This window comes from Cervus elaphus, chromosome 21, assembly GCF_910594005.1.
Source record: "Cervus elaphus chromosome 21, mCerEla1.1, whole genome shotgun sequence".
Lineage (NCBI taxonomy): Eukaryota > Metazoa > Chordata > Mammalia > Artiodactyla > Cervidae > Cervus > Cervus elaphus.
This window is the reverse complement of record NC_057835.1, coordinates 16761336-16785692: the sequence shown is the minus strand read 5'-3', so window position 1 is coordinate 16785692 and position 24357 is coordinate 16761336. Positions and strand designations below refer to the sequence as shown.

Below are 24357 nucleotides of genomic sequence, written 5' to 3'. Positions count from 1 at the left end.
GGACTTGATGGTGGGGCATCCAAGCCGCCTGGCCTCTTCTCTCGGCTGGGACAGCAGCGTCCTGAGCTGCTCCAGCTTTCTAGACTCCAGGGCGAATTCCCCTTCGGAACTTGTCAGCCTTTTTTCTCCTGAATGTGGGCTCATTGAGCCCCATCTCCTTGATGATCTGGCTGCCAGGATGCTGGGAGTTTTTGTGGGGGCAGGACAGGAAGGCGGTCTGGAAGGGGAAAGGATCACTCTGTTGTCAACGTGACAGTGGGTGCCACACTACCCCTTGAAGGAGAGGACAGGGTCCGTGTCGGTGCCCGCCTCCCCCCAGCTGGGCATTCAGCCCTGATTCCAGGGAACTTAGGAGGTCCTCCCAGAGCTGGTGAACCAGGGATAGCCCCTGGTTGTGAGTTGTCCCTCACCCTGCCCCAGGCTTTAGGCCTCTTCTTGTAAGCCGCCTGCATCAGCAGTTAGGATAAGAATCTCTGGCCCGGCTGCAGTTTGGGTTCCCTGAGCAATGCACAATGTCCACTGGTCACATGTGACAACATGACAGTGTTGGGTGCAGATAAAGCTGCAGCCGAGTTAATCTGATGTTGTTCTGTGGTTCACAAACTCCCCACCATCCGTGGAATGGGTTGGGCTTCCAGGGACTGGCCGTTCTCAGAATGAAGTTGTTGGGTATGTTTCTCCTTCCCTTCTGCCCAGAATTCCTGGAATCAGATGAATGAAAAAGCTTAAGCGGGGAAGGCATGGGACTGCAATCAGTAGATGGAGGCTTGGAAGTCAGGAAAACCTAACCTGACTGTGATCTGGGTGCTTACGTGATGTCTGAAACTGCCACTACCAAGACCAATGTCATAGGATCAAATGGCTTCATGCATTCAAATGTCCAACAGTGCTTGGCACATAACTGTTGTTGTTTTAATCACTACGTCATGTCTGACTCTTTGTGACCCCATGTAGCTCGCCAGGCTCCTCTGTCCATGGGATTCTCCAGGCAAGAATACTGGAGTGGGTTGCCATTTCCTCCTCCAGGGGATCTTCCCGACCCAGGGACTAAACCTGCCTCTCCTACGTTGGCAGGTAGATTCTTTGCCACTGAACCACCAGGGACACCTTGGCACATAGTAGCTACTCGATAAATGCCTGCTCTTCTGATGCTTCTCATTTAGCACATAGTAAAGATGCACTTCTTATTTTTTTCAATGAATGAGATGTCTCATTACCAAATTCATTCATGTGAGCATTGACACTAATAGTTCCCTCTTCTTGTTTATTTCTAGAATCTTGTTACACCTGGGATTTTGGTGCCTTTAATCTGAGAAAGAGTACATATTCACTCAATAATCCAAAAGGACTTGAAAACTGCTCTTCTCTAAACTAAAGCTGGAATATCATTGGATTTAAAGAATCAAGGTAAGAAATTTTCTCCTCCTGAGCCTTTTGGAACCAATGATGGCCATTGGAATTGGTGATCTCTTGCAACACAGGTTGGGGGGTGGTTTCTGACTGCTTCCTGTAAGGCCGCCCTGGTACACAAGACCCAGTTCTCAGGGTTTGTTTGCCTGGACCTCGTGCCTGGGGGCAATCCCTCTGTCCCCAACTGAGGGAGGGGTTCACAGTCTCCTGGTGGATACCCCACACTTTTCCTTCTGGTGAAAGGAGAGGATGATCGGGCCATCCTGCTGAGGTGCGTGGAGCCGGCAGCAGGGAGAGACTGGGCAGGTTTGGTGGGATTATGTGATCAGGTCAGTAGATCCTCCTGGGTATCCGGATGTAATCTCTTCCTGTCCCCGCCTCCTCGGACTGCCTGTGCCAGCTTCCAAGTCTCAGGCTGCCTACAGGGCGAGGGTAAGAGGTTAAAACTGACACCTTCAGGCAAACCTCTGTTTACCTGGTTTTGCTTCTCACCTTTCTCAGCTTCCCCAAGCCTTGATTTCCTCATTTATAAAATCAGCATCCTATTAGTGCCCTGGGAGGATGTAGGTGCTGAGTGATATGGGGAGATAAAGTTTACCCTGTTGCCTTTCATGGAGGAGGAAATGCTCCGAAACGGAAGAAGGTTCTTTCTTGGGTTTGTTTTCAATTCATTAATGACACCATTTCAAGGCCCTGCCAGGCAGCAGGCTGTTTCCAAGTCCTTGGTCTGTGACTCTCTCTGCCTTTCACCTGCCACCAAGTCTGCCTGGGAAAGGGCTGGTTGCGCGTGCATAGCCCCTTGCCCCGAGCAAAGTCGATTTCTCCCTCCACTGGACTGGAGCCGGCAGTTGAAGGCATGCCTTTAGGAAGCCGTGTGATTTCCCCATTCTTCCCCGTCCCCCTGGGAGTCCCTGTGGTCACTGGCGAGCTTGAACTGCCTTACACATCCTGACGCCCCAGGCTTGAGCCTCCCGTGGTGGACGCTGACAGAACAAATGAATGAATTATTGAGGAGGAGGGTTTAGAGAGGAAAAGCCAGACTGGGAACTGGAAGGAGAAAGCTTTGCAAGATTTAGAGCGAAGTGTGAGGTCCGTTGTCATTTTTTTCTTCAACGAGGTACTGTAAGGAATAAATAGCATGATGGAAAAAGGAAAAATGAGTCTCCCCACACACGGCAAAGCTCTGCAAGGGTGGAGAGCTGGGTGACAAAGTGTGGACTGGGGAGGAACTGGTTAGGGTCGTGCTGAGGGACTCCTCTTGTCATCTTGCCTCCTGTATCTCACGTCTCTTCAAAGTGCCTTTGGATCTCTGACCTCCTGTGGTGTCGAGGAGCCTGTGACCCTCAGCAGGGATGAAGAACACGAGGCTCTGCCCTTCGGTCAAGGTGGGAGCCCTGACGCACAAAGGCACTGCCCTGGCGCAGTGGTAAGAACCCACCTGCCAGTGCAGGAGAGACAAGAGATGTAGGTTCGATCCCTGGGTTGGGAAGATCCCCTGGAGGAGGGCATGGCAACCCACTCCAGTATTCCTGCCTGGAGAATCCCATGGACAGAGGAGCCTGGCAGGCTACAATCCATGGAGTCTCAAAAAGTCAGACCCGATTGAGCCACTGAGCATGCACACGCTGCAGATTCACAGATGTCTGGGAGGCCTGGGGAGGGGCCCTTGTTCATTCTGAGAGGCTTGCTGCCTCTTGAGACTCTTGGATGATGCATGTGAATAAGAGCTACCTGGAGCTGAGCTGCTGGGCGCTAGAGAAGCCTTTTCCCCTTCAGGTGCTCTGCCGCCCGGCGCACTCACCTCCCCCATTCCATTTTTTAAAACTGTATCTGGCTGCAGCCGTCTTGGTTGTGTCACATTGGATCTCCGTTGCAGCGTGTGGGATCTATTAATAGTTCCCTGACCAGGGCTCGAACCCAGGGCCCCTACACTTGGGAGCATAGAGTCTTAGCCACTGGACCACCAGGGAAGCTCTTCCCCAGTTCACTTTTATTTCATCATCAAAGTGCTCATCCTGGTGTCAGAAGGCCGGGGCGGAAGGTACGGCTCACAGGCCTTCCTGTGAAAGTGCTGCACGCCTCTTCTGGGCCCTCGAGCACACGACCAGTCCTGAAGCTTTGTTTCAGAAGCCCATGCTCCCGGTCCAGGCCGTCAGCTCGGGGAGCAGGAGTGTCCGCGGACACGCAGCCGCCTCGCTCAGCATCCTCCCCACTCCCTGTAGCACCTGCAGGGCAGGGGCGCGCTGTTCCCGTGTCCAGGGGAATGGCCGATGGGAGTTCAGGCACTGGGGCGGACGATCTGGAAGCTGGAAGAACTGTTCTATTGACAGAGGAACCGGCTTGGCAGGTTTGTCTGGGGGTAATGGGAGAGGAATTTCCCTAGAATTCAGCAGCTGGGAGCAGACAGAGCAGGAGTGGTTGCAGAGAATTCAAGACGCGCGGTCCTGAAGGCGTCCCCGGGCAGACCTCCGAAAAGAGCCCAAGCTCTGTGCTTGTGCCTGCGGTCCTAGGTGTTCTGAAGACGCTGCTCTCCTCCGGGGAGCCCGTCTGCCCGCCTCCTTGCCTAGAAGTCAGCTTACCTGGGCTGCACGCCAGCGCGGGCATCCACATCCGTGGGGCTCCTTGCACTGTTCCTGCCATGGAACAGAAGTACCAATAACCCGGATTCTACCCCAGTTCCCCTCCCACCCCGCTGTGACTCTGGGCAAGTCCTTACAGCTTGCCATGCTCCTCTGCCTCAGCTGCTGAATCCGGTCCAAGGAAATGGTCAGTGAGAAGGTGTCCTTGCTGTCTGCCTCTCCCCCACCTCCCTAACCTGTTTGGCTCCCAGCCACATTATTCCGTCTCATCCCAGCCCCTCCTCGCGCCTGTGCATGGGGTTGCCTTTTTCCCTCTGACCATGCTTTTCTGGACTCCTCTCCCACCCCTGCCTCCCTCTGGAAACATCTCTTGGCTCCTGATGGATCCTCCCAAACCAGCCCTCTCTGGCCATGGGTGAGAGGGCGTTCGAGGACACCTTCCTGCCTGTCCTTGGACACCAGCCAGCCCTGGGCTTTAGCCGTAGGGTACATGTGTCAAGATCGCTTCCTTTATTCAGTGTCCACGGTATCAAAAGAACTCCTGACCCACTCGGAACTCTCCCCTTGAAACAGAAACAGATTCGCAAAACACCTCTGCTGCTGGCCCGTTTTACTATTGCTGTTTCTTGTGGTTTCATAGTGAGGTTTTTGGCTCATTGCATTTGACCTGGTATTTATTTTTAGTCGTGAAGACAGAGTTCAATTAATGTCAAAACGTGAGGGCAAATGCAGAGGAGGGATTCGTAAGTCTAGGGGAAAATGTGCCTAATTTTGTTTCTTCTGATAACATCTGTCACACCAGCAGACGCTGAGCTTCCTCGGCTCAGCCTGTGATGGGCTTTGCAGAGGCAGCGAGTCCAAGCCACCCCCGAAAACGAAAGCATTTCTGGGTCTGTTTCACTCCGGTTTATCCAGCAGCTGGCCGCAAAGCTGAGTACTGACCACAATTATCATTACGAGTGATGATTATTATAATTAATATTGGAGTAAAGGCCAGCCTTTGGAACCTTCAGTTCTTTTTTTATAAGATTTTTTTTTTTTTAACGTGGACCACTTTTAAAGTCTTCATCGAATTTGTTATACAGTGTTGCTTCTGTTTTCTATTTTGGGTTTTTTGGCATGTGAGATCTTAGCTCCCCAAAAAAGTGTTAGTTGCTTGGTTGCTGTTTGTGACCCCATGGACTGTAGCCCACCAGGCTCCTCTGTTCACGGAATTCTCCAGGCAAGAATACCAGAGTGGGTTGCCATGCCCTTTTCCAGGAGATCTTCCCAACCAAGGGGTCGAACCTGGGTCTCCCATATCACAGGCAGATTCTTTACCATCTGAGCCACCAGGGAAGCCCACTTAGCTCCCCAACCAGGGGTCAAACCCTCACCCCCTGCATTAGAAGGTGGGATCTTGACCCCTAGACTGTCAGGGAGGTGTTATCATCTCGCCCATGGGTTTGGTTTCCTTCTGTCTCCAGAAGCAGCATCCAACTTCCTTGAACATCAGCTCGTCTCCCCAGATCATGAGTGTTTTGAGAACAAAGCCCGGGTCTTGCTCCCTCTTTGGCTGCAGCTTTTGGCACCGTGACATGCTTGGGGAGTGTCCTCTTAGATTTCCCGTGTTTTTGGACACCAAGTTGGGGTTAGAATGTCAGATATCAGGCACAGAGTGCTCTTCCTTCACGGGCTGCCCAGTCTGCTCTAGGATCTGGGAGGGAACTAAGGTCCGCTTGCTTAGGACTTTGCAGTTGATAGAAGTTCTTTCTTTCTTCGATCCCATAACTGTTCTCTGAGAATCTGCAGTGCGCCACTGTGCAGAGTGCCTGCAATAAGGGACAGAAATCACCATTCTTGCTCTGAAGGAAATGCAGAGACGGAAGCTGGCTTTATGGATTCCCGTTGTTCTCGACCGTGCATTCATGTCCATCCTGTCCAATTCAGATGTCAAACCCTAATCCCCAGTGTGATGGTGTCAGGAGGTGGGGCTTTGGGGAGGTGGCTGGGTCCTAAGGGTGGAGCCCTTACAATGAGATTAATGCTCTTATAAGAAGAGGCATGGGAGAGTCCTGTCTCTCTCTGCTATCCGAGCTAGGCGGACATAGCCAGAAGACAGACTTCCGCCAACCAGGAACTGAGCGGGCTGCACCTTGGTCTTGGACTTCCAGCCTCCAGAACTGTGAGGAATCAATTTCCATTGTTTTCAGCCACCCCGACTGTGATCTCTTGGTCACAGCCTGAGCAGATGAGCCACCTGTATTTCACAGATGAGTGAATTGGAGACTCAGAGCAGCCGTGCTGCTGTGAGCGCCCTGCTGGTTGGTGGTGGGTCCCACAGAAGCGCGTGGATCTTCTGAATCCAGGCCCCTGAACCTGCTCGCCTCCCACCACCATCTCCCACCCCAATCTGCAGTCATGTCTGGGCTTTCTCTTTGCTGCTTCTCACTGCTCCATCTGTCTTTCCATCCTCTTTCCTCTCCTCTCCTCCCCTCCCCTCCTTTTCTCTGCTGTCTCCCTTTTCCCTTCTTCCGGCTCTTTTCCTTCTGAAGAAAAGGATCTTTCTCTATATATATGACCTTTTTTTTTGGTGAAAGGGACCTGTGATAACAGGGCTGTGTTCGTGCTCTGCCTGGGGTGGTGTCTGTCTTGGCGAATCTACCTACTGTGGTGACTGGCATGATGTAGCAACGTCCTCCTTCCCTCCTGCCCTCCTCCACTTTCCTGCTGTGAGCCAGACTTTGCACTCATCTATGGGAGACAGCAGAGGAGGTAAAAAATGTCCTGGGGAGACACAGCGTATTCAAACCCCTGTTTGCACAGCCTTGTGGACTATTTGTTATCCTCCAGCCCTCCAGATTCATAGACTGAAGCCCTAGCCTTGAGTGCAGCTGTACTGGAATTAAGGGAGTAATTAAGGTTAAATAAGGTCATCAGGGTGGGGCCCTGTTCTGATAGGATTAGTGTCTTTGTAAAAAGAGACACCAAAGACCTCCTCTCCCTCTCTGTCATGTGAGGACAGGGCCTGAAGGCCACTGTTTGCAAGCCAGGGCGAGGGTGCTCACCAGACACCAGATCAGCCGGAGCCTTGATCTTGGACTTCTCCAGAGCTATTGTGTGTGCCACAAAGCCTCTGGTGTTTTGTTAGGGCAGTCTGGGCTGACCAAGCCATGAGGTGGATACATGTCTCGGGTCATAGGCTGCAAGCTGGTTTGATTGCCTTGACTCCACAGTCTCTGGTGTTGAGATGAGGCTGTTGCCTTTGAACCTTCCCAGCTCCTAGTGTTTAAAACTAGGAGCCCAAACCGAGTTCGTGTCCTGCTTGCTCTGTCTGTATCCTGACGTTCAAGGTTTCCCTGAGTTGGGCTGAAGTCTTTGTTTTCTCCCTTCTTCCTTGCTCAGACATAATCAGGTAAATACACTGAACTCTCCTGTGGTCACAGCACCAGGTTCCTGGACGCAGAGGCAGCTCTGGGCACCTGGTCTTGCTTTTTGCAATCCACTGGGCTGCCTCCCTTTTAAGGTGCTCTCCCCATATCATAGAAGATTGTTCATTTCGTTAGTCATTGGTACATGCAACTAATTTGCCTCTGAAGAGCTAAGTAGTAGTTATTCTAACAGCTCCTATTAGGCACCACTAATAAGGTCCTGTCTTTACAGGAGTGAGAGTAGTGTATATAGTATGATGAAGGTACTGCTACTAATACTACCAGCAATAATAGTAAAAAATAATAATAGCTCAAATGTATTATTATTCACAGTGTTCCCAGCACTTTACATGTATTATCTCATCTGCTCTTCAGAGCGTACAAGGAAATGGGGATTAACTAATGTGCTGAAGACAGCAGATGAAAGCATCTCCCCACGGAACGGATGAGAAGCACACATCAGCATGCGTGGGCTATGTGCTTTTGCACAGTCTCAAGCTCTTTTCCTTTTTAAACTTGAGGCTAATGCTTAGAAGCTTTTACTAACGAGAAGACCGTCAGCTAAACTGATAACAAGTCCTACACATCACCAGTAACCCCATTCCGGTGTGTCTCCCCGTGCCTCTGACCATGTCCCCACATACCACCCGTTCCCTCAGGGGCCTCCCAGCTTGGGCTCCTGGTTTTCTCCAGGACTCACCCATCACTCTCTGCTCCCGTGGGACCTAGGGATACCCGGTGGAACTGAACAGAGTGAGGTCCAGCAGGTTTTATCCTTGGTTTGTAATGGAGTGAATGCCAGAGCCCCACAAGGTACATGACTGTCTAGCTCCCTAACTGGTTCTGGGGTGCAGGTGGCTTTCAGAAACCCTGAACTGCCACGGCTCTGGGCCCTTGTTGTTGCTCTTGGTATTATTGCCCGGTCTGCTGGAAATTCACATTCTTTGGCCCCTAGCTGTTTTCTCCCCAGTCTTATCTCTCTTCTGCAGCTAGTTGTAATGGGTACCTTTAAGAAGTGGGTAACATTGTTGGATGGAAGGCATCCAGTGGATATTTTTTCCTCTCCAAAGGTGGCAACCGTAAGACTAAGGGGATCCACCTGTCCCAGCATCATACAATGTTTGGCCGCAAGGACTCAGAGGGGCATTTTCCTGCTGTTGAAAAGCAGAGACACCTGGCTTCATTCCTGTGGGAAATGAAAAATGCTTAGTCGCTTAGTTGTGTCCGACTCTTTGCAACCCCATGAACTGTTGCCCACCAGGCTCCTCTGTACATGGGATTCTCCAGGCAGGAATACTGGAGTGGGATGCCATGCCCTACTCCAGGGGATCGAACTCAGGTCTCCCACATTGCAGGTGGACTCTACTATCTGAGCCACCAGGGAAGCCCGGGAAATCAGAAAGGGGACTTACAAAAAAATGCTGGGTTAAGGAAAAGTTTCATGAAAATAGAAATAAGAGGAAAAAAAGGAAAACCAATCTAAGCGTCACCCTCTCTGAGCTGGCTTCTTCGCTGAGTATCAGCCCTACCCCTGCTGGAGCTGGAGGGAATTGGGAAAGTGACTGGCCATGGTGGGGTGGGGTGGGGGTGGGTTGTGGAGGTGGGGGAAGGGCACTGCATAGAAAACAGTAGAGGAGATGGGAGCCTAGGTCTCTCTGCTTTGCCACTTGCCAGCCCTGGGCTGGGATGAAGGCTTTAGGCGCTTCTGAGCCTTGGTTTCCTGTTCTGAGGACCAAATGACATGATCGTCTGTGACTTGTCTAAGTCACTGAAGATGCTCCACCCACAGGCACTGTGCTGAGGAATTCATTGGCTGTTTGCTTTGGGTCTTTGAACTTCACTTTCCTCACCATTAATTGAAAGCAGAGGACTGGACAGTTGCCCTAGCCAGTCGGTCCCTCCCAGCTTACACATTTCACTTTCACGCCAGTTCCCTTTAAAGACTGATAAATTTTTTTAAACTACAGTCTATACACGAATTTGAGTAAACTCTGGGAGTTGGTGATGGTCAGGGAGGCCTGGCGTGATGTAGTCCATGGGGTCGCAAAGAGTCAGACACAACTGAGCGACTGAACTGAACTGAACTGAACTGACAGTCTATACAGACCACACCTTTGTTTAGGTTTCATTAATTTTTACCTGAAGTCCTTTTTCTATTCCAGCATCCCATCTGGGATCCTATGTTACATTTAGTTATTGTTTCCTTGGGCTTCCCAGGTGGTGCTGGGAAAGTGGTAAAGAACCCGCCTTGCCAATGCAGGAGATATGAGATGCAGGTTCAATCGCTGGGTCTGGAAGATCCCCTGGAGGAGGGCATGGCAACCCACTCCAGTATTCTTGCCTGGAGAATCCCATGGACGGAGGAGCCCGGCAGGTTACAATCCGTAGGGTCTCACGGGGTCAAACGTGACTGAAGCGACTTAGCACGCACACACCCATTATGGCTCCATAGGCTCCTGCTTTGAAAAGGTTTTTCCAAACTTTTCTTGTTTTTGATGACCTTGATAGTTTTGGGGAGTACAGGTCAGGTATTTTATAGATTGTCTCTCTTAGGATCTGTCCTATGGTTTTCTCATTATTAGTCTGAGATGATGGGTTTGGGGAGGAAGACCACAGGGGTAAAGTAACCTTGATCACCTGGCTATGGTGCTGTTCATTAGATTTCTCCACCATAAAATTACACACCCCCGCTCCAATTTCCCACCATGCTCAGAATTATGTCACACCTCTGGAATGGGACATTTTGCTTCACCTCAGTGGTGGAGTATTTACAAAAATTGTCTGGAATTCTCCGTGGGAGATTTTTCTCTTCTCCCCATTTATTTATATCCATATGGACTGGTGGTTTGTTTGTTTGTTTGTTTAATAGATTTTGGATTCTAATTCAATACAACTTTATGTTGTTGCTCAATGTTTATCAGCTTTGGCCTTTGGTAATTTCTTCAGCTAGCTCCTGGGTCCTTCTGATATACCCCCATCATTGTAAGCAGATTTGTTTTTGGCTTTTTGTGTTTTTGTGTGCATTCCCTTACTTTCTGGCACTACAGGATGCTCCAGGTTCATTTTGTGTATTTCCTGCACCAGGTCTAGGATCAGCCCCTCCCTAAGGAGCCCTGGTTTGCTTTATCAGAACATGGTGGTGGTGTTGTTCAGTCGCCCAGTCGTGTCCGACCCTTTGCAACCCCATGGACTGCAGCACACAAGGAGTTGGACACGACTGGGCGACTGAGCAGCAACCTGGTTTGCTTATTGGGGCGTGGTGTTAGAAGTCAACAGATGGGTTCGAGATGTGCTCATTGCTGCTGGGGTGTCACTGCTTCTAGGCCCGCTTAGCCGACGGAGCAAGGAGATACGTGTGAACGTCCTAACCCACATGTATGCACACATGTGTAAATATTTCCATAGATACCCATTGTCTCCATGTTAAGCTAACCATGAATTCAAACTGATGTTCCAACTCGACTTCATAACCACTCCATACACTTTTGGACAAATTTATTTTTGCCTGCATTGGCTGGCAAGAGGCAGTACTGAAGAGTGAATTCTGCAAGTCCACCTGGGCACAGGGCAGTGCCCTGAGAACATTGGACTTTTCCTTTTGGGGCAGCGTGGTCTTGTGAACAGAAGTCAAGAGTTGGATGTACCTGGACCAACACTCAGAAAGCTGCCCAGAATGCTCGCACACCAGGCCGCTGGGTGCCCTTCCTGGTCTCTGGGCTTTCTGCCCTTCTGGGAAGCCTTCACTGTTCTCCCTCCCCTCCCATATTTCCCCCAACACATACCCTCACCCCCCACACACGTCCAGAGTACCCAGGGCTTACCCCATCAGAAAAGGACCCACTTTATAAAACCCTCTACCTGTCCACTGCTCCCAAGTAGACCACACCCTTGAGGGGAGCATTAGGTCTCCCAGGCAGTCCCTTGCACAATCCCCCCAAACCAAAGCAGAGTTCAGTTGTGAAGCTGGTTGGGGGAATAAAGCAGTGGATGAGACACACGCCCTCGCCTTGTGGAAGGTGTTGTTGTTGTTGTTGAGTCCCTAAGTCATGTCCAACTCCCTGTGACCCCATGGACCGCAGCATGCTAGGCTCTTCTGTCCTCCACCTGCCAGAGTTTGCTCAAATTCATGTCCATTGAGTCGGTGGTGCTATCTAACCATCTGATCCTCTGTTGCCCCATTCTCTTCCTGCCCTCAATCTTTCCCAGCATCCGAGTCTTTTCCAGTGATCAGCTGTTCGCATCAGGCGGCCAAAGTCGTGTGGCCCTGATAGACACCAAATGGCAATGAAGGAATCCTCATACAATACAGAACCCCCTACCTCGTTTACCTTTTGGCTGGGGTCAGGGTCTCAAGGAGCTGTCTACAGGGGCCGGGCAGGTGATATAAATAATGATGTGGGCCTGGTGGGCAGTCAATGGGGATTGGAGGGCAACTGGAAGGCGTGAATGGCCGATGAAGAGCCAGGATGTGTGTTGTGACACCCTGGCCTGGCCACCCGCCTCAGTTCAGCATCCTGCCTGGTGGGCTGGGGTCTGTGCCTGACCAATTGTTCCTAAGTTTTTTGACCATCATCCCTATGCCTGCCCAGTAAAGGGGTTGGTGCCTAGTCCATGGCTGCTGTTCGTGGTCCTGGACAACTGCTGGCCCAGTGTGGCCAGATCTGACTATTCCAGGGAGACTGGAAGCGGGTCAGATGGGAGAGTCTTGCCCCATTCTGGTCACTGCTGTCTGTTCCTGATTTTCATGGTAGCAAAACTTCTTCCCCTGATAGTGGCACTGGTCCCAAGAGCAATAATTGCTTCCAGTTTACAGGGATTTTTTTTTTTTTGCCCCCACTCCCGGGACCAGCCTCACTGACTGCTCTAGAGATGACACCCCCAGCTGGGGCTCCCCCGGGCTCCCCAGACTTCTCAGTTCTGATTAACTCTACCCCAGGCCCCATCCCTAAAAAGGTGTGCTTGCTCTCTCTGCAGCCCCTACTTCTCAGATACCTCGGAGTCTCCCTCTTTGCAGTAAATGGTCCATCCTTTACCTGAAATTCAGCGGGTGTGTTTCCTCTTCTCTTGCGGAGCCTTGATGAATACGCAAGGTGTATTTCTGTATTTCCGAGCCTGTCGCTTTGAGGCCCAGACTGCCGCCACCCCCACCCCTCCGCCCACCGCCCACCTGCAGCCCCGTGCCCGGAAGCCCTGTGTCTGATGCTCACTGCTTGCCCACAACCACGGCCATTCCCGGGGGGCTTGCTGGTGCCCCCTTTCCACAGCCTGCTGCGCCTGGAGGTGATGCTTTGGGTTTTCCATGATGAGCACCCGCCGGTCCCCAGGGTGCGCGGGGCTTCTCTGAGTCTCCAGGGGCATGCGCCTGTGCTCAGTGGAAACAGCCTTGTCAAAATAAGCTGGGGCTGTGCTGACGGGGGAAGTGAGGCTGGCCTGAGGAGAAAACGTGGGCTGGGTGATTCTTGGGGGGTTTCCTCCATGCCAGTGCCCTGCGCAAGGCTGCCTCTGCCAGGCTTGCTGGACCCCTGACTCCCCCACAGCCCTGTCAGACTGAGAATCTCTTGCTCCCTTCCCGCGTTAGAGCCACTCACTCAACAGCGTGCCTTCAAACCAGCTTTTCCGCACAGTTTTCCCCTTGGCTCTGCACTCACCATCCTGAGCTGACACACCGATGGTCCTTTTGTCACCCTGATGCTGAAACTTTATGTTTTTCAGGGTGCGATGTGATTGATTATAAATCATGCTAGTCCTCACGAGCTCCCAGTTGGTCGCAATTATTGTAATGCTCAGCTGTATCCAGTGTTGGCCTTTGTGAACTGGGAGGACTCACTGGGGTGTGTATTAGTTTGCTTGGGCTGCTGTAACAAAATGGCACACATTAGCTGGCCCAAAACAACAGAAATATATGCTCTCTTGTTTCTCCAGGCTAGAAGCCTGATATCATGGGGTAGCAGGACTGCCTCCCGTCCAAAGGTTCTAAGGAAGAATCTTTCCTTTCCTCTCTCCTTGTTGTTCAGTTGCCAAGTCATGTCTGACTCTTTGTGACCCCATGCACTCTAGCACGCCAGGCTTCCCTGTCCTTCGCTGTCTCCCAGAGTTTGTTCAAACTCATGTCCATTGAGTCGGTGATGCCACCCAAGCATCTCATCCTCTGTTGCCCCTTCTCCTCCTGCCTTCAATCTTTCCCTGGTGGTTGTTGGTAAGCCTTGACTGTCCTTAGCTGGTAGTGCATCACTGTAGTTTCTGCTTCCATCCTCACCTGCCTGGATTCCTCTCCCATGCATCTGATCCGAATTGCCCTTTTCTTCTGAGTTAGGTCCACCCTAATCTGACCTCATCTTAACTTGATAACTTTTGCCAAGATTCTATTTCCAAATAAGGTCACACTCACCAGTCTGGAACTTAGAACATCAGCCTAACTTTGGCAGGGGGGGGCAGGGGGGGCGGTGGTGGACATAGTTCACCCTGCATCAATGATGTGAAGAAAAAATTACAACTATTTTTGTTTCTTTCCTATAAAATGTTATACATTTTATAGTAATATAGGCATTTCTGTGTGTAAGTTATAAATACTTCTGCAGATATTGGGCTTTCCAGGTGGTGCTAATGGTAAAGAATCCACCTGCCAATGCAGGAGATGTAAGAGATGTGGGTTCAATTCTTGGGTTGGGAAGATCCCCTGGAGCAGGGCGTGGCAACCCATTCCAGTATTCTTGACTGGAGAATCCCATGGACAGAGGAGCCTGGCGGGCTCTAGCCCATGGGGTCACAAAAAGTTGGACATGACTGAGCATGCACACACACATGCAGATGCTGGGGGCGATGCTCGGTGAGTGATGAGGACATCATTTAAAAACAAAAAACAAACAAACAAACAAAAAAATCAATCAGGCCACTGGTCTGGTTAACAGAGGGCTCGGTTCTTTGTCAACCTGTGCTGCCATAACACAAAACCGTAAATTGGGTGCCTTCAACAACAAGAAATTTATTTTCTCCCAGTTCTGGAAGCTGGGAAGTCTGAGATCAAGGTGCAGCAGATTCAGTTTTTGGTGAGAGCTCTCTTCCTGGTTCTGCTACTTTCCGGCTGTGTCTTCACAGAAGGGAGTGGGGGAGGGGAGGCACTAGCTTCCTGGTGTCTCTTCTTATAAGTACACTAATTCTGTGGATCAGGGCTTCATTCTTATGACCTCATTTAACCTCAGTCACCTCCGTAAAGGGGGCTGCTCTGAGTTCTTCTGGCAGCTTGTAGTGATGAATGTTGTTGGCAAAGGAAAATGGGTCTTAGGCACTGCTGGGTGGTGATGAGTTGGACCAGCCTCATTGAAGGGGGATTTGGCAGAACCTCTCAAAGTTGTTGTTTTTAATTATAAAGCAGAGACATCAATTTGTTGACAAAGGTCCATATAGTCAAAGCTGTGGTTTTTCCAGTAGTCATGTATGGATGTGAGAGTTGGATGCTAAAGGAGGCTGAGCATCAGAAAATGAATGCTTTCAAACTGTGGTGTTGGAGAAGATTCTTGAGAGTCCCTTGGACTGTAAGATCAAACCAGTCAATCCTAACGGAAATCAACCCTGAGTATTCATTGGAAGGATTGTTGCTAAAGCTCCAATACTTTGGCCACCTAAGGTGAAGAGCCGACTCACTGGAAAAGACCCTGATTCTGGGAAAGACTGAAGGCAAAAGGAGAAGTGGGTGGGCAGAGGATGAAATGGTTTGATAGCATCACCAACTCAGTGGATGTGAATTTGAGCAAACTCTGGGAGATAGTGAAGGACAGGGAAGCCTGGCGTGCTTCCCTGGGGGTTGAAAAGAGTCAGACATGACTTAGCAGCTGAACAACCACAGGAGCAACAGCTCATAGTTTACCGTGTGTGCTCCCTTTGACCTGGAAGCCCCCAACCCCCGCCAATGAATCTGTCCTCTAGGGATAGTAAAGCACATTTCAAGAGATGTTTGTGTCACAGCATTGATAAAGCAGCAGAGGCTGGGGGACAGCTTCACCGAGTAACCATGTCATACTCCTTAGTCACAGAGAAGAATGAGGTCTTGTGACCTTCTCTAGGGTAGATCTGGAGGTCCTTGGTGCTGGCTTGTCCCAGGACTGATGATGTTTACCTTGATCTCTTGATGAAAGTGGTATCTGCCAGATTTTTCCACCATCAAGTTACTATTTCTCCTTTTGTAATCAGTAAGTATCTTATCAAGAGATACTTTAATTAGTATGTAAATATCATGTTTCTCAGCATACTTTTACTTAACTAATCTTAGCCTCCATTGATAATTCTTGCCTGAAACTATTATTACTGGTATTGCTAAACAGCATCTGTTTCCATCATCACTTCTACATTATCAGTTGGAATTCTAATGTAAGGAAGAACTTTCCTTTCTTTACAAATATTCTATTGTAAAGAATCCGCCTGCAATGGAGGAGACCCCAGAGACTCGAGTTCAATTCCTGTGTTGGGAAGATTCCTTGGAGGAGGAAATGGCAACCCACTCCAGTATTCTTGCCTGGAAAATCCCATGGACCAAGGAGCCTGACGGGCTACAGTCCATGGGGTTGCGAAGAGTCGGATATGACTGAGAACACACGCATGCAAGATGCATGAACTCATAAATTCTTAACTGGTTACAATGCACGATTACATTTTTTTCCCTCAAGTTTTCCCAGGTTTGACCACTGGGATGCCCTTCAAGTTGGGTTCTATGTCCTTTTGACATCTCCGGATCATTTTTTGAGCTCTGCTTTACTTTCTAGCACCAGGAGATATTCCAGGCTGATGCCGTGCTCTCCTTGCCCCAGCCCTGGAGTCAGTCATTGCTTCTGTGCTGTTCTCGCCAGAAGTGCATAACCTGGATTTAATCATGAGGAAATACCATACAAACCCAAACTGAGGGACATTCTGCAAGTCACTGGCCAGTATTTTTTAAAAATGAAAGACAAAGCAAGGCTGAGGAATGATGCCAGTTTCAAGAAAACTAAGGGGCGTGATGACTAAAGGCAGTGTGTGACCCTGGGTTGGCTTCTGGGTCAGAAAAAGACATTATTGGTAAAATTTGAGTCATGTCTCTGGGCTAAGCGATAGGAGTAGTTTAGTGTTAATTTCCTGATACAACTTGATCATTATAATGTGGTTCTATAAGATATAAATATGAGGATCTGCAAGGTTGTAGACGTTCATTCTGTTTTTAAGCTCTTTGTCAGTGTGAAATTATTTCAAAGTGAAAGTAAAAACAATTTAAATAGATGCATTTATATATACTAGTATGGAAAGGTATTCATAATCAGTTATTTGAATAAGAAAAGTTGTAGTCTTTTTGGTGTAAAATTAGCCCACCCTTGTCAAAACAAGACAGCGCAAAATAGTACACATGCATGTTTGCACATGAGAGAAATTCTGAGAAGGGTATGAGCTTCCTGTTGACAGACATTTCCGGGAAATGTAATTGGAAGGTGTGAGAAACTGGGAACTTTTACTCAGTGAATTTTTTTTTTTTTAAACAAAGAGCATACTTTAATACTGTAATGGGAAAGTGATAAGCATGTGGTTTGTGGGGAGTGGGGTGCGCTTTTGCACGTGTATGTCTGGTTTAATGTCTTCCATCCAACTCAATTTCTATTGCATTTTCTTCCACACACTATGAATGCCCTGCAACAACAAGTCTTACCTCAAGGACACTCACCCATGTTTTGCTTCATGATCTGCTTTCTCACATCCTCAGCAAAGCCTGCTGGTTGTGGACACAAAGGTAGGCTGCAGACCACGCTGCTTGATAGTAATGACAGCTACCTCATCTTTATCCTATGAAGCTGGCGACTGTTCACTCTCGAACACTTTAGGGAGAACTTTATTCCTAAGTGAGTATCCTTCCGGTCTCCCCAGAGGTGTGTAAATTAGAAATCTGCCAAATGACAGTCCTAATATTTGCTCCTCTAAGGAGCAAGGATTCGTGAAGTGATGCTGGATGTCTATAAAGCTGATTAATTAGTGTACCGCCGTCAGTTTCTCCCAGGAATTTTTATTGATCACTAGGCTTTTGTAGTTCATGTAAAATTTCACTTAAATTTATTTGGATAGGTTTGTTTTCCCATCTCAGAGCAGATGTTCCTTGATTCAAGAAGGGAGAAGCAACGGCAAAAATAACACATCTTGAGAGCCTACTATGTGTTGTGAGCTGTTACCAATGTTGATAGAACCTCCTCTCTACAGTCCAACCTCTGTATTCTTGGGCTCTGCATCTGTGGAATCAACCAACCACAGATTGCAAATATTTGCAAAAAAATTCCAGAAAGTTCCAAAAAGCAAAACTTGAATTTGCTGCATGCTGGCTACTATTTACATAGTATTTGCATCGTATCAGGTATTATATGCAATCTAAAGGTGATTTAAAGTATACAGGGGATGTGTGTAGGTTATATGCAAATGCTACACCATTTTTAAAAAATAAGAATGACTCATTCTGAAATGAGCCCTTTTTTTTTCTTTTTGGGGGGAAGGGGCGTGCTGTGCGGCATGTGAAATCTTAGTTCCCCACCAGGGATTGAACCCACACTTTCTGCAGTGGAAGCATAGACTCTTAACTACTGGATCACCAGGGTTAAGTGGTGGCCACTATACCATTTTATACCAGGAACTTGAGCATCCTCACATACCACTATATGTAGAGGGCCTGGAACCATTCCTCCATGGATACTAAGGGAGAACTGTACTAGGTAACATCCTTTGAATTTATCAGTGACAAAACTGACCCCAAAAAGGTGTGCCTGCAGTTTTAGAGCCTGGGGTCTGGTATAGACGGCACTCTGTCCATATGGATGGATAAGGATTTCCTGATTTCAGCTCAGCAGTCATCCCCTCTATAATAAAAGCTAATCAAAGGGCAGGGCTGTGCTGCCTTCCTGCTGTCAGCTCTTTGATACTTTGTGAACTTCCTCTCCCCGTTTGTGGCCCAGTCTTTCTTAGAATCCAGAGACCTCTTGCATGTTGACAGTGAACCTCTTTGCGTCTTAAGGGCAAGTAATGCTTATCTGTTTCCTTGGCATGTACAACCAGTGCTTAGTAGACGTTGTGCACACCAGGTCAGTGTCTGAGTAACAGTTGCTTTTGCTTAGCAAGAGAACCTTCTGGGGGGGGTGTGCTATGGACTGAGTTGTGTTCCCCCCAAATTCATTCGTGGAAGTGCTAACCCCCAAGGGGGTAGTGTTTGGAGATGGTGCCTTTGGGGCTGCTTAGGGTTAGGTGAGGTGATGAGAGTGGTGCCCTGTGATGGGATTAGTGCCCTGAATAAGAAGAAGTGGAGAGAGCTTAATTTCTCTCTCTTTCCCCACTATATGTGCACACAGAGAGAAAGTGGCCATGGTGCAACCCAAAGAGGCCTTGAAAGATACTGGACCTGCCTACACCTTGACCTTGGACTTCAGTTTCCACACTTCTGAGAAAGGATTTCTGCTTAAGCCACCCAGTCTATGATATTTTATTATGGCAGCCTAAGCCAGCTGAGACACAGGGTCTGGGGCTGCCTTAGCATCACATAGACAAGACTGGAGGGACATTGAGCAATGGAGGTGGACTTCCATGATGGTTGTCTCCAAATAATGAAAGACTGAGAGGAAGGCAGTAGGTCAGACTTGTCTTTTATGGCCCCAGAGATCAGAACTAAGATGGGAAAGAGAATAGGACAAGCAGACAGGTAGCAACCAAAGAAAAGGAAACGGAGCCTTGTGGATGAATGGGTTGTCTCAGACAGTGGTCAGGGCATCATGGCTGGAGGTGTCCACTTAGAGACTACACTGGGACTGAGAGGGATCCAACATCACACTGTATATGATCCTCTAAGGTCCCCATTGACCCTAAGGTTCCATGAGCCCATAATTAATCATTACAAGCAAGAACCATCTCCTCTCATTTGTAGAACACATTGCAACTTCCAAAGCAGTTCATATGGACTATCTAATTTGATCCATAGAACGACATGATGGTTGATGCCCAGTCCAAGTCTGCTGAGTGGGAGGATGAATAGGGGGTCCACTGCTATACTGTGGATGACAGAAGAGGCAGAGTGATATTTTGCCTCAAAGGTAAAGGCTAAGTCTGGCTTGAACACCAATCTCTCCTCAACTTCCTCCAAGTTGGCAATGATAACACTTTCTCTCAGAGTGGTACTTTTCTGTTTTTGTTTTTCATTTTAGTAAATCCTTCAGCATCTATATCACCTTCAACCCTCATGGTAGCCCTCTGAAACAGGTATGATTATTCTTATTTTGCAGATGAGAAAATTGATGCTCAGAGAGTAAGGGGACTTTTGCCAGGGTCTCCAGCTCCTATGGGGCAGAGCCTTAGGTTTGGGGGCCGTGGGCATTCTCTCCAAGCAAATGCAAGCCCATCATCTTGGCACTGGTGGGCATGCACGAAGTTCTTGGCCACAAGCCGAGATGATGCAGAGCCTGTTTCAGGTTATAGCTGTAGGTAAACTGAGTAACTAGTCTAGGGAAACAGTAGTCCAGCAGTGAAGTCATTTTCTTCTTCTTGTACTCACGCCTGTTTCTCAGCTATCTGTCTGCAGTTCCTCCTGCCAGAGTCCTGCTCTGTGCTCCTGGGAAGACTGGAGTTTCTCAGCCCTGGATGCAAAACATAGTCACCTGGGAGCTTGCAGAGAACATCAGGACCAGATTCCTTTCGCCAGCCCTCTTAGCGCATGCACGCTGCACCCTCAGTCCTGTCTGACTCTGCCACCCCGAGAGACTGTAGCCTGCTGGGCTCCTCTATGGGATTTCCCAGGCAAGAATAATGGAGCAGGTTGCCATTTCCTACTTCAAAAGATCTTCCTGACCCCGGGGTCGAACTCAAGTCTTTTGTGTCTCCTGCACCATCAGGCAGGTTCTTTACCACTGCACTCCTCTGTCCATAGCAGTTTTCAGGCAAGGATACTGGAGTGGTTTGCCATTCCCTTCTCCAGGGATCTTCCCAAACCAGGGAACAAACCCAGGTCTCCTGCACTACAGGCAGATTCTTTACCTATTAAGCTACCAGGGAAGCCCTGGCACTGCACTACCTGGGGTTTAGTTGGCCTATGGAGGGATCTGGGCCTCAGGGTTTGTGAAAAAAATCTCTTCAGATGGTTGAGAATCACCAAATTGATATTTGTGGGCAGATCTGTGCATGCAGGTTGTTGTGATGAGGTGTGAAGGCCATGGTCTGCCTTGTTCCCAGGGTCTGTCTAGTTCTGTGCTGGATGCTTTTTGCTGTGCTCAAGTGATTTCATTTCTCCTTCTCTCTAGTTCTCCTGATTTGAGGTCATGCTTTCACAGGATACCATGCAGGCACACCATAACTCTTGTCCTTGCTAGCTGTGTGACCTTGGGAAACCATCTTCACTTCTCTGTGCTTCTGCCTCCATCTCCTCCTCTGAACCATGAGAATAATACTGCCGATCTCCTCCTGAGGCTGTTGTGAGCTTTACGTTGGGGGACCACGCCCAGTGAACAGCTGGGGCTCCATAAGGATGGGTTGTGATTATCACTGTGGTAACCACATGTTATGTATGTTTATATAATACCCTTTATGTTTCCTTCATGGCAGAGTCAGCCACTGCTTCTCATATCAGCACTGTCGGTAGATAAGACAGATACTTATATCCATTATGGACTTGGAATGTGCCTTTGTGTCTCTAACTTGGAATATCCATTCCAAAAATGATCATGAGCACTGCTGAGTGCTGGGGAATGGACAGGAGAGGAGCTGTCTCTACTCCTAGAGGAATTTCGTCTTTGAAGGGGACAGATGATGAGCAAGAGGTTTTAATAGTATGCAGTGAATGCTGACCTAATGCTAGGAAAGACTGAAGGCCAAAGGAGGAGAGGGTGGCAGAGAATGAGACGGTTGAATGGCATCACTGACTCAGTGGACATGAATTTGAGCAAACTCTGGGAAATAGTGAAGGACAGGGAAGCCTAGTGTGCTGCAGTCCATGGGGTCACAAAGAGTCAGACACAACTTAGCAACTGAAAAACAAAGCGGATGCTCTGTGGGGGCAGGTCAGGAAGCCATAGAACTGCTAACCAATGGTCCTAATTTGTTCCTAGTTACCATGGGGGGAGGGGCTTCTCTGATGGCTCAGTGGGTAAGAAATCCACCTGCAATATAAGAGGCTCAGGTTCGATCCCTGGGTCAGGAAGATCCCACGGAGTAGGAAGTGGCGACCCACTCCAGTATCCTTGCCTGGAGAATCCCTTGGACAGAGAAGCCTGGTGGGCTATGGGCCATAGGGTCACAAAAAGTTGGATATGACTGAGCATGTGGCCACACACACCATAGGCTGACTCCTCCTACCAGAACTGACAACTTCTCCTGCCTTGTTTCTTTACGTGTCTGATGTTCTTGGATTTACTGTAATTATTTACCTATGCATCCTCAATATTAATCTATTCTCATTGCCTTGGGCTTCAGAAATGTGTTTTTGTTCTCTTTTGTACTCCCAGCGTGGTTCACTCATTCATTCATTCGACTCAGTTCAGCCCACACCACACATTGTGAGGATCTGTGTTAGATGCTCGGGTCACGCAGATGAAAAGAACTTCACAGAAATCCTCATAATCTTATGGGGAAGACAGACGTGTAAGTGCACATAGGTTTGGACCATCATGGCTGCTATGATTGCTGTTGGTCCAGTGGAGAATGTGGACCCAAAAGGAGTGGGCCCTTGAAAATATGTGGACCTGAAGCAAACATGTCTGTGTCTCTCATTGCACCCTGGGTTTTCAAGGTGAGGAACCGTGTCTCCCACGGGTTTTGCTCGCAGCCTGACACGTCCGTAGTAGGCGCACATCGAATGCACGGTGAGTCGCTGGACAGACTAAATATCTTTTCTCCAGGAGTTTGTCCTCATCTCTAAGCTGAAGGTCAGCTAATGTTGTGAAGCTCTCCATCAGCGTTCACATTTGAGAGTCCTGTGGTGGAGGCTGATATGCTCTTTCCTCACTGCAGTGACCGAGAAGGTCACTACTAGGCGACAGCCCCAGATTCTCATCATTGCTAGAAGCTGACTAATTATGAGCGGGGAAGTAAGGGCCACAAAATGCCCCTGTCTGCACAGCTGGCCTCACTGTCGGATCCAGTCTTCATTTCTGATAACTTCTTTGGCTTCTGTGAAGCCGCCTGGTCATGCCTGGCTGTGGGCGGTGCTCACAGTGAACCTCTCACTAGGACAGGCTAGGGGGTGGGGAGGTGGGGCCCCAGTAGGTGGAGAAGATGGCTCTTTTAGCCCATTTCAAAGTAACAAAAAGGCTTTTTTTTTTTTTTTCAAAAAGGCTTTGAGAATGGCTGGTGATGCCTGCTACCACATTCGCTTTCTCTGTTTCCATTGAAAATGAAATTTTGGATGGAGTGAACTTGACCAGAAAAAGAGAAGGTGGACAGGAAAGCTGATGATAAATGCGACTTGGTTATTTCTAGAGTGCCTTGTACTTTTTAGAGTATGTCCCCCCTGAACTCTTTTTCATTCAGACTCTCAGAGCACTTAAAGAGCTCTTAGCACGTCAGTAGCTGGGTGTTACGGAAAGAACATTGGGACTTCCCTGATGGTCCAGTGGTTAAGCCTCTGCATTTTCACTGCTGGGGGCATAGGTTCAATCCCTGATCTGTCAAGGAACTAAGATCCTGCATGCGGCAAGGCACTGCAAAGGGGAAAAAATAAAAATAAAAAGCATTATCTTTATAAACTTTCCATGGAACTCAAGAAAATCAACACTTTTCCACCTGTGTAATCTTGTCAAGTTTAATTTACCACTTTGAGCCTCAGTTTCCTCATTCAAGGGGAAAAAAAGATGAGAACGCTTCGTTTGAGTAACTCTAGATGCTGTAGCAAATAAGCCTCAACATCTTAGTAGCTCAGCACAAAAGATGTCTATTTCTCACCCTAAAAATAGCCCAAGGAGGATGTTCCTCGTCAGTGGGTGGTGTCTCTTCAGACACTGATTGGAAGATCCAGGTCTCTTCCAGGTTGTTGGTCCACCATCCTTCAAGGACTTTGACATCCATCAAGCTGGCAGAGGGGAAAGGGGAAGGTAGAGATGCTTAGACACCTTGTCCTGAAAGTGGCACACAGTCCCTTTTTTTGCAAGAAGCAGAGTCTCCTTGGTGGACTTCAGCTGGGACCTCAGTGATAGGTGCCCTAGTTTTTTTTTGTTTGTTTATCTGTGCCTCTCGGGAATGTTGGTGAATGACTGTGAAAGTGCTGAGACTTTGGGGCTACAGAAGAATTTTAGCAAGTGGATGAATGGCAACCCACTCCAGTATTCTTGCCGGGATCATCCCATGGACAGAGGAGCCTGGGGGGGCTACAGTTCAAAGGGTCACAGAAAACTGGACACAAGTGAATGACTGTGCACAAATTCACAGATACAGAATCTACAAATAGTGAGGATTGACTAAATATGTCATAATCAAATGTGAGACTTAGGACCCCAGTGAGCTGGAATTCTAGAGTAAGTTTCAAGAATTTTTTCTGGAAAGATTTCCAGAAAGCCAGGGTTGGAAGACTTTCTGTGCAGAGGTTAAGGGAGTGAATATTTTAGGATGGGCAGGCCACACCATCTCTGTGTTACTAGTGTAACACAAAAGCAGCTGTGGACAGTACAGAACAAATGGGCATGGAAGTGCTCAATAAACCTTTATTTTTGCACACTGAAGTGAATTTCACATAATTTTCATGTCACAAAACTCTGTTCTTCTGAGTTTTACTCCAATCATTTAAAAATGTAAAAACCATTCTTAGCTGAAAAAAGCAGATGGTAGCCAGATTTGGCCTGAAGACCAAAGTTTGCCAGCTCCTGCCTTAGACATTGCTAGAAAGGAATACTTAGTAACTATGAAAAAAGTGAAATAATTCAGAAGAAGACAAAGGATAAAGTTGAACAATTCATCTAAAATCCCAAGACCCATGGATTTCCATACATGGCACA

General features: G+C 48.5%; 1 long non-coding RNA gene across 1 annotated transcript in view; it reads left to right on the top strand.

The window, feature by feature from the left end:
• LOC122679662 overlaps positions 1–24357 on the top strand; it is a 149528-nt gene that overhangs the window by 72384 nt on the left and 52787 nt on the right. The window contains exon 2 of the long non-coding RNA XR_006336471.1: positions 1275–1407. This is a non-coding gene — a long non-coding RNA (uncharacterized LOC122679662). The remainder of the gene's footprint in view (positions 1–1274; positions 1408–24357) is intronic.